Source organism: Sus scrofa, chromosome 3 (genome assembly GCF_054392235.1).
Source record: "Sus scrofa isolate SSC_HxYL_T2T_F1_AM1 chromosome 3, Sscrofa_HxYL_maternal_Yorkshire_Landrace_v2.0, whole genome shotgun sequence".
In the NCBI taxonomy this organism is placed as follows: Eukaryota; Metazoa; Chordata; class Mammalia; order Artiodactyla; family Suidae; genus Sus; species Sus scrofa.
Window position 1 is genome coordinate 22826762 of NC_139385.1, and position 14439 is coordinate 22841200.

Sequence of the window (14439 nt, forward strand, 5' to 3'; positions counted from 1 at the left end):
TTTCCTCATCTGTCAAGTGGGGATAACAACAATAACTTCTTGGTTTCCACTGTGGCACAGTGAGTTAAGGATCCAGCATTGACACTGTGGCATAGGTCACAGATGTGTCTCATATTCTATACCTGGTCTGTGAACTTCCATATATGCTGGAGGTACTTCAAAAATGGAATAAAAAATAGTAACTCATGATGATTAATATATGGAAACATATAGAACAATGTCAGGACATAAGCTAAGAAATTTTAACCATTACTAATATTACTGTTATTGTTATTACTGTTATTATTTATTATCACAAGATAAGATTTAAAAAGAAGTACTCATCCATGATAGGTCACATTACTATTTAAACTAGTAAGAGGTTAGACAGGTGCCTGTCTAACCTAGGTTAGATAGGTATTTTATAAGCTCATGTCTGTGGTAGGACCCCAAGAAAAATGCACTATCATGCAAAGTTGTAGGAAAATAAATCAAACGGGTACACTATGAGTGCTATCACCTGAAAAGAGAGATCTTTCCCACAATTAGAAGGGGAAATTCGGAGTTCCCGTCGTGGCGCAGTGGTTAACGAATCCGACTAGGAACCATGAGGTTGCGGGTTCGGTCCCTGCCCTTGCTCAGTGGGTTAACGATCCGGCGTTGCCGTGAGCTGTGGTGTAGGTTGCAGACGCGGCTCGGATCCCGCGTTGCTGTGGCTCTGGCGTAGGCCGGTGGCTACAGCTCCAATTTGACCCCTAGCCTGGGAACCTCCATATGCCGCGGGAGCGGCCCAAGAAATAGCAACAACAACAACAACAACAACAAAAAAAAAAAAAAAAAAAAAAAGAAGGGGAAATTCCATGAGAGTGCACCATTTATCACACACATAAAAGACCCTTGTGTTTCTATTTTTGTTTTTCTTATGTCTCTGATCTTGTTGGTCACGTCAGTAATTACTCATAAGCTGCTCCCCAAAAGTGTGATGTGCGTGAGTATGTCTGAGGATGGACATACTGGGGCAAACCTGTGGTGTGGCCAAATTTTTTCTGGGTGGCAGAAGACATGTTATGCATCCTTTGCTCAGAGTTTCTATGACCTAGAGGGACTTCTTTCTCTCCCTCTCTTACATAACTTAAAAAATAGGAGGGGAAAAGCAAGCTTTGTTACTTCACTCACTAGAGTACATGCTAACTGAGAAATATGTGTACAGCTAAAATAGCAACTCTGGGTACAGCCACTATGGAGAGCAGTTTGGAGATACCTTAGAAATCTATACATAGAACTTCCATATGACCCCGCAATCCCACTCTTGGGCATCTATCCAGACAAAACTCTACTTAAAAGAGGCACGTGCACCCGCATGTTCATTGCAGCACTATTCACAATAGCCAGGACATGGAAACAACCTAAATGTCCATCAACAGAGGATTGGATTCGGAAGATGTGGTATATATACACAATGGAATACTACTCAGCCATAAAAAAGAATGACATATTGCCATTTGCAGCAACATGGGTGGAACTAGAGACTCTCACACTGAGTGAAATGAGCCAGAAAGACAAAGACAAATACCATATGATATCACTTATAACTGGAATCTAATATCCAGCACAAATGAACATCTCCTCAGAAAAGAAAATCATGGACTTGGAGAAAAGACTTGTGGCTGCCTGATGGGAGGGGGAGGGAGTGGGAGGGATCTGGAGCTTGGGCTTATCAGACACAACTTAGAATAGATTTACAAGGAGATCCTGCTGAGTAGCATTGAGAACTTTGTCTAGATACTCATGTTGCAGCAGAACAAAGGGTGGGGGGAAAAATGTAATTGTAATGTATACATGTAAGGATAACTTGATCCCCTTGCTGTACAGTGGGAAAATAAAAAAAGTAATAATAAATAAATAAATAGCAACTCTGGGAATAAAGGTAGGCTGTCAGAGACCTTTCATCTCATTGAGAATCAAAATTGATTTTATCCCTTACCTAACTGTTCAGGACCATAAGTGCCTCTTTGTCTATCACAGAGACATACAGAGGCCTGTTAATGGGCTCAGATGAACCATCAGCAATAGTTTTCAGGACACACACTATCTTTTTTGTTTGTTTGTTTGTTTGTTTTAGGGCCACACCTGCAACATATGGAGGTTCCCAAGCTAGGGGTCCCATCAGAGCTACAGCGGCTGGCTTACTCCTCAGCCACAGACAATGCCAGATCCAAGCCATGTTTGCAAACTACACCACAGCTCATGGCAATGCTGAATCCCTACCCCACTGAGTGAGGCCAGGGATCAAATCCTCAGCCTCACGGTTCCTAATCAGATTTGTTTCCACTGTGCCACAATGGGGATTCCAGAACACATGTTATTTTAAGGATGCAAGGCAGCAAGCACCAGGACCATAGCTCAGATGGAAGCTTGGAAAAAGGTAGCACTGAGACACCTCATTTTTAGAAAAGCACCACAGTATCTTAAATTACCTTTGGAAAAATAAGTCCACCTACGCTGGTGGGACTAGGTGCACACCACAGGTTTTAGAATTTTCATCATCTAATCTATAGAAATACGTGCTCTAAACTGGGAATTCAGCAAAATTCTGAGTGCTATCACTCCTTCCAATGACTTAACTTTCTTCTATTACTAAATTATAGGCTGTAGATTTCTCAGTTCTCGTAACACCTGTATCATTTCAAACTGATTTGTATATGTAGAAAGAAGGTCTTAATTAAAATAGCCATCCAAAATAACATAGGGAAAACTTGCCCTCATATATATCCTCAAAACAATAATATGAGGAAGAAACCTAAACTTGGATTTGGAAAATGCCATTACTACCAGACTGTTAGGACAATTTCCCCAAAGCTAAAAGCAGAGTTGTATCTACCTTCATCACAGGTATTATCAAAAATATAGGAGTTCCTTTCATGGCTCAGTGGAAACAAATCTGACTAGCACCCAGGAGAATGTAGGTTCTATCCCTGCCCTTTTTCCTCTGATTGAGGATATGTCATTGCTGTGATCTGAGGTGAAGGATACAGATGTGGCTCAGATCTGAAGTTGCTGTGGCTGTAATGTAGGCCAGCAGCTACAACTCCAATTCAACAGCTGGTCTAGGAACCTCGAAATGCCATGAGTGTGGCCCTAAAAACGACTAAAAAACCCTCTTGAATGTAGACTAAAAACCTCAACGAAGAAGAAAGACACTTCTTTCCAGTGAACCACAAATATCTGAGGAAAGAGGATAGTCACAGAAAAAGATATACCTCCACGTGGACAAACAAAACAAGTTTAGAATAGGTTTTAAGAGCCATAACATTTACAGCTTCTCACTAGCTTATTTTTGCACAAACATATCCACTACGCATAGGAATCGTTTTTTATAATAAATTCAGAAAGAAGATATAAAATGTCACAACAACATGGGAGGGAGGGACTGGGGAATTGGAACTATCGTATGCACACTGACATATATGGAATGACTCCCCACGGAGATCTGTTGTACAGCAAAGAGAACATTATGCAGCATTCCATGATAATCTATGTAAGGAAAGAATATGAACAAGAATGGATATGTGTGTAAATATGGTGGAATAAATTTATGGGACATCAGCAATGAGCACATTCTTGTACACAAAACATACTTCAATAATACTTGAAAAAAAAGTCACACACAAAAAAGAGATCCAGGGTAAAACGGGTACATAGGTTCTACTCTAGCCAACAGCATGCTTTCTCCGTAGTACCTTCAACTAGTTACTGGCAAAAAAATAAAAATATCTGATCACCAAGAAGATGTTATATAAATTTATAAATTTGTGTCTTTGAAAAATCAAAACAAAGGAGAAAAGGGCCTGGGCCCAAGCACAGATGGGGAACGCCCACGGGACGAGAGGCCTGCCGCGCAGAGACCGAGGGAGGCGCCCGCTTACCTTGCTTGAGCGGACCCGGTCGACGCGTTGCTGCCAGCTGGGGCCTAGGGACGATGGGCAAGGGCCGGCCGGCATCCTGGACCCCCGGCCGGGGCCCTGCCAGGGGTGCACCGCCAGAAGGGAGAGCGTGGCTCAACCCCTCTCTGGCTCACCCCTCCAGCTCCGGCTCCTGGGTGGGCGGACAGCAAGCCGGCCCCGTGACCCACCTCACTCCCGGGTCTGCGCAGCGGGAGGTGTGCGCCGGCTAGCACCACCTCCGGGCAACCCCGGGGGGCGGGGGGCGGGGGGCGGAGTTGGGGAGAGGGGGAGGGGCGGGGCCCCCAGCACCAACAGCCCTAAAGCAAACAATCAGCAAGGTCACACATCCCTCAACCGAAAGCCTGCCATCTTATTTACAAATTGCGTACACCACTACCCCAGGGTCTGAGCTGAAAAGGCTAGTACTGACGCAATGACATGGAAGAGAAAATCCCTGACCACCACCACCCAGAAAAGCTGTCTTCCACAAGCCACTGCCTAAGGACCCCAAAGCCTCTCCTATCCCCGTACACGACACATACGCTTCCTGTGCATTTAAGTCAAGAAATAGGCATGAAGCCCGTTGCTAACTCCACTTAACGCGTGTCTACTAAAACAATTTCATGCTCCTGGCTTGGCACAATTACTATTGCAAACACAGCCACACTACCCAAAGCAATCTACTGATTCAATACAATCTCTACCCAATTACCCATGACACTTCTCACACACCTGGAACAAGCAATCCAAAAACCTATGTGCCACCACCAAAGACCAAGACCTGCCAAAGCAATCCTGACGAACCAAAAGCAAGCAGGAGGCATCACTCTCCCAGACTGCAGGCAAAATTACAAGGCCACCGTCATCAAGACTGTGTGGCACTGGTACCAAAGCCCACAGCGAGACCAATGGAACAGACCAGAGAACCCAGAAGGAAACCCAGACACTGACGGCCAAATTCATCTTTGACAAAGGAGGCAAGAACATAGAACGGGAAGAAGTCTTTTCGGCAAGTATTTCCGGGAAGCCTGGGCAGCTGTATGCACATCAATGAAACCAGAACACGCGCTCAGACCATGCATGACCTCCAGGCAACCAGGGATGGGGAGCCAACAGCACAAGCAGAAAGCCAGCAGGACGGGTGGTGGAACCGGGGAGGGGGGTGGCCCATGACTCCCTCGGCCTTGGGCCTGCATCCCCAGCCTCAGCGCCAAAAGGACTTGGACAGCTGGTCCCCGGAACCCGGGGAAAGGGAGCTTGGTCCCTAGCACTGGCCCCTCACCCAACCTCAACGTGTCCAACCAATATGCTGACTCTTGCCATCTGATCGTCCACCAGGTCTCGTCCAAGCAGAGTCACAAGGAGGACAAGGCTCACTCACCCACCGCCGCGCAGTCACGTTACTCTCTACCCTAAAGCGCTCCACATTCCCTTCTCACACACGCACTCCACCGGGGTCAGGCCACTCCACCGCCAAAGGCCACCGATCCAGAACACACAGCTAGAACATGCCCGTGCCCTCGGTCAACAGCGCTTCCAGCCCGACAGCGCGTCCTGGGGGGTGTCGGTCTTCATCTGTGAATTTGGGGCCTGCCTCAGCAACCATCACCGAGTCAGTCCTTCACCAGAAGCATTTCACTGGTCCCTTGGGCCAAACACAGTCCATGAGGCAAAGATGAAGAAAACCATGGCCCCTTCCCTCAGGGAGCTGACCACCGACGGCCAAAGAGAAAGAAACAAAGAAACAAAGCCAGAAATGCACCATACCGTTCCAGATAGGACTAAACCCTTGAGACAGCTACAGGGATAGTGGACCCGATGTTCAGAAAAGACGGGAGTTGCTACCCTAGGGCACAACCGACGGTGCTCACCTAACGGAACGCCCGCCCCCAAAGAGCGGGCATGCATCCTCTTCACACCCTCTCCCCCCAAGGGTCTCCCACTGACCGTGGGCCTCACACTTGCCTGAATTCTTCCTGAAGGCGGACGGACGGATCCCTCCCAATCCCCTCGATGGACCGCTCTGTCTCTGGACACAGCTTAGATGTCGGCTGCCCCAGGGTTTCGTCGCGTGCCATCGTCTCTCCCCTCTCCCTCTGGCAGACAGCCTGGCCCAAGCCCTAACGCCATCCCGACCAAGATCGCAATGCACCCCATGGGAGAACCTTAGCAACGCTCACCCAAATACCACCAAACATACACAAAAACCCACCCGTTTCATACACACCTACGTACAGACACACAGACATTCGGACATAAGTAAACAAAGAGAATCCATGCGTGAAAACGTCAACCAAGTTCCAAATGCAGCCGACTTTTCACAACGTACCCTCTAGGCCCAAACTCATTAAAGGCTCCAGGGGGCAAAGCCTCGGAAAAGGAGGGAAGCAAGCAAAGCAAGCCAGACAACCCACCAACCACCAACCACCAACCTCAGATTTCCACACTCTCCCAGATCTGAGCCAACACTGGGAATGGGGTTCAACGACGCAGGGGAAACCAGCCTCTCAAGGAAACCACAGCCTGACCAGGATATCGGCTCAGGAGGAACGTGGAGACCACCTCCTTCAGGCGCCAAGATGAGGGCAGTCCGGCCGAATATTAACGGACCACGGCGAGACCAGCCAACCAGGATGCGCAGCAGAGGAGCCTCCCTCAAGGAGTCCTGCTCGGGCACCCTTGGAAAAGAGGCTTCTTCGGGCGCAAGCAGGGCCCACTCTGCCCATCCTGCAGCTAGCCCCGGGAACCCAGGGGAACTGAAGGCCGACCCCAGCCAGGTTCCATCCAGCCCGGGCGGCCGGAGTGCCCTGGGCCACCGGGTGGGGTGCCCCCGGCCAGCAGGCCCGGCCCTGACCCAGATAAGCAGCTAGAGTGGCTCCTCTTAGCCCAGGGACCCGACAGGTCCAAACAAAATGTACAGACGGGTCCAACAGAAGCCCCAGAAGCCACCCCACCCCACCCCACGCGAGGGAAAAGGGAGCAGACAGATGAGGACACAAAAGAGGCCTGGAGGCTGACTAACCTCCACAAAGGTGACTCACCCAACCCAGGTCCAGGCGAGAGGTTCCCAGTGGGGCCCCTGAGGACAGGAGGCCAAAAGCCAGCCCCCCCCACCCCCGGGAAGCGACAGCACCGCCCGCTGCGGGACTGCCACCGCCGGGGAACAGAGAGAGATCCCCGCCAACCAGAGAAGGGAACCGAGGCTAGAGGAGGCAAGAGGAAGGCAGATCGGACAGAGGGAGAGAAGGGCCTGGGCCCAAGCACAGATGGGGAACGCCCACGGGACGAGAGGCCTGCCGCGCAGAAACCGAGAGAGGCGCCCGCTTACCTTGCTTGAGCGGACCCGGTCGACGCGTTGCTGCCAGCTGGGGCCTGGGGATGATGGGCAAGGGCCAGCCAGCATCCTGGACCCCCGGCCGGGGCCCTGCCAGGGGTGCACCGCCAGAAGGGAGAGCGTGGCTCAACCCCTCTCTGGCTCACCCCTCCAGCTCCGGCTCCTGGGTGGGCGGACAGCAAGCTGGCCCCGTGACCCACCTCACTCCCGGGTCTGCGCAGCGGGAGGTGCACAGCTGCCCCACCACCTCCAGGCAAATGGAGGGTTTGGGGGTAATGGTGGAGCCAACAGCAGGAACACAATGCCAGAAAGTAAAAACATCAACATGCTCACACATCATTCCATGGAAAGACTGCCATGTCATTTAATAAATGGATCCTCCATTATCCCAGCCTCTGAGCTGAAATGTCTAGTTATTACTTATTCAATGACATGGAAGAGAAAATCCATAACTGTTGACCTTGACCACCATCCAGGATAGGTGCCTTCAACAAGTCACTGGATAAAGACATAAAAGCTTCTCCTGTCTCCGTCCATGACACATAGTCTTCATATGCATTTAAATCAAGAAATAGCTGCGAAACCCGTTGCTCTTTCTACTTAATGTCTATCTCCTAAAACAATGTCATGCTCCTCCCTTGGAAAAATTAATATTGTACAAATGGCCACAATGCTCAGGGCAATTTACGCATTCAATGCAATCTCTATCTCATTACCCATGACATTTTTCGCACAACTAGAACAAGCAATCCAAAACTTTCTGTGCAACCACAAAAGACCAAGGACAATTTTGATGAACAAACTGCAAGCAGGAGGCATCACTCTCTCAGACTGCAGGCAATATCACAAAGCCACAGTCATCAAGACTGTGTGGCACTGGTACCAAAACAGGCGGTGAGACCAATGGAACAGAGCAGAGAACCCAGAAGCAAACTCAGACACATATGGTCCATTGATCTTCGGCAAAGGAGGCAAGAACATAAAATGGGAAGAAGTCTTTTCGGCAAGTATTTCCGGGAAGCCTGGGCAGCTGTATGCACATCAATGAAACCAGAACACATGCTCAGACCACACATGACCTGCAGGAAACCAGGGATGGGGAGCCAATAGCACAAGCAGAGAGCCAGCAGGACAGGTGGTGGAACCGGGGTGGGGGAGGGGGGTGGCACATGACTCCCGCGGCCTTGGGCCTGCATCCCCAACCTCATCACCAAAAAGACTTGGACAGTTAGTCCCTGGAACCCGAGGAATGGGATCTTGGTTCCCAGCCCTGGTTCCTTAGCCAACCTCCTCTGTGTTCGGAGAGCAAGTTGGCCCTGTGACCTGCTTTACTTCTTGGTTCACTCAGCGGGAGGCATGTGCCTGCAAAAAGCACACCCAGCCAACAAGTTGCCTGGTCCGACCTCAAAAATGATAGCCTGCAAGAGGTGGATCCAGGTCCTAGGAATCTTGCTGCCTTGGGCCTCTCTCCTGAACTTTAGCACCAAAACCGCTTGCTCAGCTCATCCCAGGAAATGGTCCGTAGCACTGATGCTCACCTAACCTCAACATTTGCAACACATATCAGTACTCTTGTCCCCGATCATCTATCAGGTTTCATTCAAGGGAAGCCTAGGAAGGGCAAGGCTATATCACCATCTACAGCTCAGTCATCTTACAGTACCATCACCTGCTCCACATACCCATCTAACAAACAGAGTCTACATGGGTCACTCTACTCCATGGTCAAAGCCAACCAAGGAGCCAAAGCACTTGATCAATGGTTCTAGCACTATAGCGAAAGTTGTTTTTCTGTTTTCATTTGTGAACTTGGGGCCTAAATCAGCAACCATCAGTCAGTCATTCATTCACCATAAGTGTTGTTTTACAGGTCCCTTGTGCCAAACACAGTCCACAATTCAAAGTTGAATGAAACCATGTTTCCTTCCCTCAGGAATCTGACCACTGTCTATCACAAATAACGAAACCAAGAAATGAAGTCATACATGCATAATACTGATCAAGATAGGGCTAAACCCTTGAGACAGCTACATAGATACTGCTTCCATCGTTCAAAAAAAAAAAAAAGGAGTTGCTTACAGAAGGCACAACATATTTTTCGCATCTAATTAGAACTGCGGATCCAAGGAGCATGGGTTCCTTTTTTTTTTTTCATACTCTCTCTCCCCCAGGATCTACCACTCACCTTTTTCCTTCCATGGACCTCAGACTCTCCTGAATTCTTCCTGGACTGTGACTGATGGATCCCTCCCCATCCCCTTGATGGGCCTCTCTTTCCTCTCTACACAGCTTAGATATTGGCTGCCCCATTGTTTCATCAACTGTGATCATCTCTCCCCTTTCCCTCTTCCCAATGACCTGACACAAGCATTATCACCACCCCAACCAAGACTGCAATGCACCCCATTGGAAAACCTTAGGAAAGCTAACACAAATTCCACCAAACATGTATGAAAACCCACTGATTTTATACAAACATACCTACATACATACATTCAGACATAAATAAACAAATAGAATCACTGCTTTAAAATATCAAGCAAGTTCCAAAAGCAACAGAGTTTTCACAAAGTACCTTTTATGCAAAAACTTATTAAATGCTCCAACGTGCAAACACTCAGCATGCAAAGGAGCAAGCCAGACAACCAACCAACCACCAACCATCAAACTCAGATTTCCACACTCTCCCAATTTAGAATACTGGGAATGATTTTCAGTGATGTTGCGGAAAACAGCCTCCCAAAGAAACCACAGCCTGCCCAGGATATTAACTCATGAGGAAAGTGGAGACCACCTCCTTCATTCACTGATATGCAGAGATTCCAGCAGGATATTAACTGACAATGATGAGACTAGCAAACCAGGATCCACAGCAGCAGAGGAGCTGTCACAGATTAATGCTCATGTATGCTTGAAAAGGATGCTTAGTGTGCTAGTGGGGCCCAGCCTCCCCATCCCACAGACAGCCCCAGGAAGCCAGGGGACCTGAAGCTTGCCCCCATCCAGGTTCAGACCAGCCCGGGCTGCCGGGGTGCCTCCACCCTGCCTGTCTGCAGCTACACCAGGCCTCCTGTGTCTCCACCTTAGAGCTGAAAACCCATAGCTCATGTGTTAAGCTGATGTTCCTTTCCCTTGTTTTTACATATCTGTTAGAGGATTTTGATTTATGGTTACCTTGGGTTTCATATATGTTGATGTATAACAATGTTCAGTTGTTTTAATCTGATACTCATTGAAGTTCAAATAAGTTCTAAAAGATCTACTGTTTTACTCCCTCCCCCATGTTTTCTGTTTTTGATGTCCTCTTTTCCATCTTCATATCTGTCCCCTAACTATTTGTCATAGGTGGAGTTGATATTATAATTGTTGTTTTCAAACATTCATAGCAGCTGATTTAAGTGGTGTCATTCACAGCCTTTAGTACTTTTTTTTTCTTTTTAGGGCTGCAAATACAGCATATGATTTGACACCAGAGCTGGGGGTGGAATCACAGCTGCAGCTTCTGGACCACACTACAGACACAGAAAGGCTAGATCTGAGCCACATCTGTGACCTGTGCTGCAGCTTGCCCCTATACCAGATCCTTAAGCCAGTGAGGAATTAACCCTGCAGCCTCCTGGATATGAGCTAGGTTCTTAACCTGCTGAGCCACAATGGGAACTTCCATTTTTTGCCTTTAAAGTGGGATTTTTCTGCTTGCTATCCATTCTTATTTATCTTTTGTCTTCTTTAGAGCTACACCTGTGGCTTATGGCAGTTCCCAGGTTAGGGGTCAATGGAGGTGTAGCTGCCAGCCTGCACCATATCTTGGGGCAACACAAGGTCCTTAATCCATTGAGTGAGGCCAAGGAACAAACCCATGTTCTCATGGATACAAGTCGGGTTTGGTACCAATGAGCCGCAACGGGAACTCCCATTATTTCTTGTAATCTTTTCTTTTTCACTTAAAGAAGACCTTTTAGGAGTTCCCGTCGTGGCGCAGTGGTTAACGAATCCGACTAGGAACCATGAGGTTGCGGGTTCGGTCCCTGCCCTTGCTCAGTGGGTTAACGATCCGGCGTTGCCGTGAGCTGTGGTGTAGGTTGCAGACGCGGCTCGGATCCCGCGTTGCTGTGGCTCTGGCGTAGGCCGGTGGCTACAGCTCCAATTTGACCCCTAGCCTGGGAACCTCCATATGCCGCGGGAGCGGCCCAAGAAATAGCAACAACAACAACAACAACAACAAAGAAAAAAGACAAAAAAAAAAGAAGACCTTTTAATATTTCTTATGTCAGTTTAGGACTGATGAACAGATATGGGAGGGGTTAACATACTTGAAAAACATGGCAACCAAATATCCAAATCAAACACTACATTCACCAAAACCAAAAAGGAGAGCAAATAACCCTAAAATTAGAGGAAATCATCCATGAAAGAAAGAAAAAGATAAGAAAGGAATGAAACAAAGTGAAACACAAAATCAGCTGGGATAGAAGTTTTAAAACACAATAAAGACATATTTTTCAATAATCACCTTAAACATCAATGGACTGAATGCTCCAATCAAAAGACAGAGTGGCAGACTGGATTAAAGAAAAAAAAAAAGAGCCTACAATATGCCACCTCCAAGAGACTCAACTGAGGGCAAAGACACACATAAACTGAAAGTGAGGGAATGGAAAATGATATTTCATGTGAATGGAAAAGACAAGCAAGCAGGTCTATGTAACACTCACTTTAGACAAAGCAGACTTTAAAACAAAGGCCATAAAGAAAAACAAAGTAGGACACTAATGATAAAAGGAAAATGTAAGAAGCAGATATTACAATCATCAATATATATGCCTCTAAAATAAGAGCACTCAAATACATACAATTAATACTAACAGACAGAAATAGACAAATTGATGGGAATACAATAAGGTTAGAGGAAATTTTAACACCCCACTCACATCAATGCACAGGTCTTTGGGACCGAATATCAGTAAGCCAAACAAGATCCTAAATGACACAATAAAAACATTACACTTAATGATATTTTCAGGACTTTACACCCAAACGTATACAGTACATCCAAAAATAGCAGAATATACACTCTTTTCAAGTGCATGTGGAATATTCTCATGGACTCATCACATACGGGGGCATATAACTAAAGTCAAAAATTTCAGAGTAGAGAAATTGTTTCAGGCATCTTTTCTGATCACAATGGCATGAAACTAGAAATCAACCACAGGATGATAAAAAAAAGACTACATGGAGACTAAACAATATGCTACTAAACACACACAATGGGTTGATTAGGAAATCAAAGGGAAATTTAAAAATACCTTGAGACAAATGACAGAGAAAACACAACCAGTCAAAAATCTATGGGATGCACAAAAGCTATGCTTAGAGGGAAGTTCATAACAATACAGGCCTTCCTCAAAGAAGAAGAAAATCATCTTCTACCTCCTAAAAGCATTAGAAAAAGAAGAACAAACAAAAGCTAAAGTCCTCAAAAGGAAGGAAATCATAAAGATCAGAGAGGAAATCAGGAAAATAGAGATTCAAAAAAACAACAGCAAAAATTAAGAGAACCAAGGTGGTTCTTTGAAAGGGTAAAACAAAACTGACAAAACTCTGGACAGACTCACCAGAAAGAGGCAAGAACTCAAATCAACCAAGTGAGAAATGAAAAAGAAGACATCTCAACAGATACTACAGAGACACAAAAAACCAAAAGAGAATATGAAGAACAATTATAACGCCAACAAATCTGACAACCCAGAAGAAATGGTCAACATTCGAGAGACACGAAGCCTCCAGGTCAAGAAGAAATAAAGTTGAACAGAATTATCATCAAAAATGAAATTGAATATGTAATAATAACATTCACTACAAGCAAAAGTCCAGGATGTGATGGCTTCAGGAGCAAATTGTACCAAACACACAAGAAGAAAGTTAGACCCAACCTTCTTAAATTTCTAAAAAGGTGCAAGAACAAGGAACACTCCCAAAGACATTCGATGAAGCCACCTTCACCCTCATACCAAAACAAGACAATGACATTACAAAAAAAAAGAAAATTATAGGCCAATATCTTTGATCCATCTAGATGCAAAAATTCTCAACAAAATTTTAGCCTACTGAATCCAACTACATATAAAAAAGATCATACACCATGACCACGTGGGATTCAACCCATGTTCACAAGGATGGGTAAACATACAAAATATTCAATGTCATACATCACATTTTAAAAAAAAGGAGAGTTAAAAACTACAAGAGAAGTTCAACAGCTACAGCAAAAGCATTTGGAAAAAATCCATCTTCCATTCATGATAAAAACACTCTAACCAATTTGAGTAAAGAGGGAATATGTCTTAACATAACAAAGGTATATTATCTTTATATCCAATATAATCCTCAATGGAGAAAAGGTGAAAGCCTTCCATAAAAATATGGAACCAGACAAGGATGCCCTCTCTCACCCCTTTTATTCAACCTAGTATTGGAAATCCGAGCCACGGCAAACAAACAAACCAAAATGAAAGGGAGAACAAGAGGTAAAACTGTGACTCTATGCAGATGACATGATACCATAGAGCAAAAACCCTAAGGGCTCCACACAAAAACTACTTTAACTGAATGATGGATTTAGCCAAGTTGCAGGACACAAACTATCACTCAGAAATTGGCTGCATTTCACTACACTAACAATGAAATATTAGAAAAGGAATATAAAAATACAATGCCATTTATTTATTTATTTATTTATTTATTTTTGTCTTTTTGCCTTTTCTTGAGCTGCTCCCACAGCATATGGAGGTTCCCAGGCTAGGTGGTCTAATTGGAGCTGTAGCCACTGGCCTACTCCAGAGCCACAGCAATGCAGGATCCCAGGCATGTCTGTGACCCACAGCACAGCTCACAGCAATGCCAGATCCTTAACCCACTGAGCAAGGCCAGGGAACAAATCTGCAACCTCATCATTCCTAGTCAGATTCATTAACTACTGCACCACGATGGGAACTCCTACAAAGTCTTTTAAAATCAACCCCACCAACATTGAATACCTAGGAATAAACCTGACCAAGGAGGTAAAAGACTTTTATGCTGAGAACTATTAAACGTTACTCAAGAAAATTAAAGTGGATACTTAGAAATGGAAAGATATTCCATGTGACTTGATTGGAAGAATTCATATTGTTAAAATGG

The 14439-nt window shown here is 45.9% G+C and overlaps 1 protein-coding gene across 27 annotated transcripts in view; it reads right to left on the reverse strand.

Annotated features, from left to right (window-relative positions):
• The window catches only part of LOC110260108 (uncharacterized), a 139709-nt gene that overhangs the window by 106347 nt on the left and 18923 nt on the right, over positions 1 to 14439 (reverse strand). Inside the window, exon 3 of one of the 27 annotated variants that reach the window (XM_085017213.1) lies at positions 12189 to 12237. The exons of the other annotated variants lie outside the window; for them this stretch is intronic. The gene's annotated coding sequence lies outside the window, so the exon portion shown is untranslated. The remainder of the gene's footprint in view (positions 1 to 12188; positions 12238 to 14439) is intronic. 27 annotated transcript variants of the gene reach the window in all.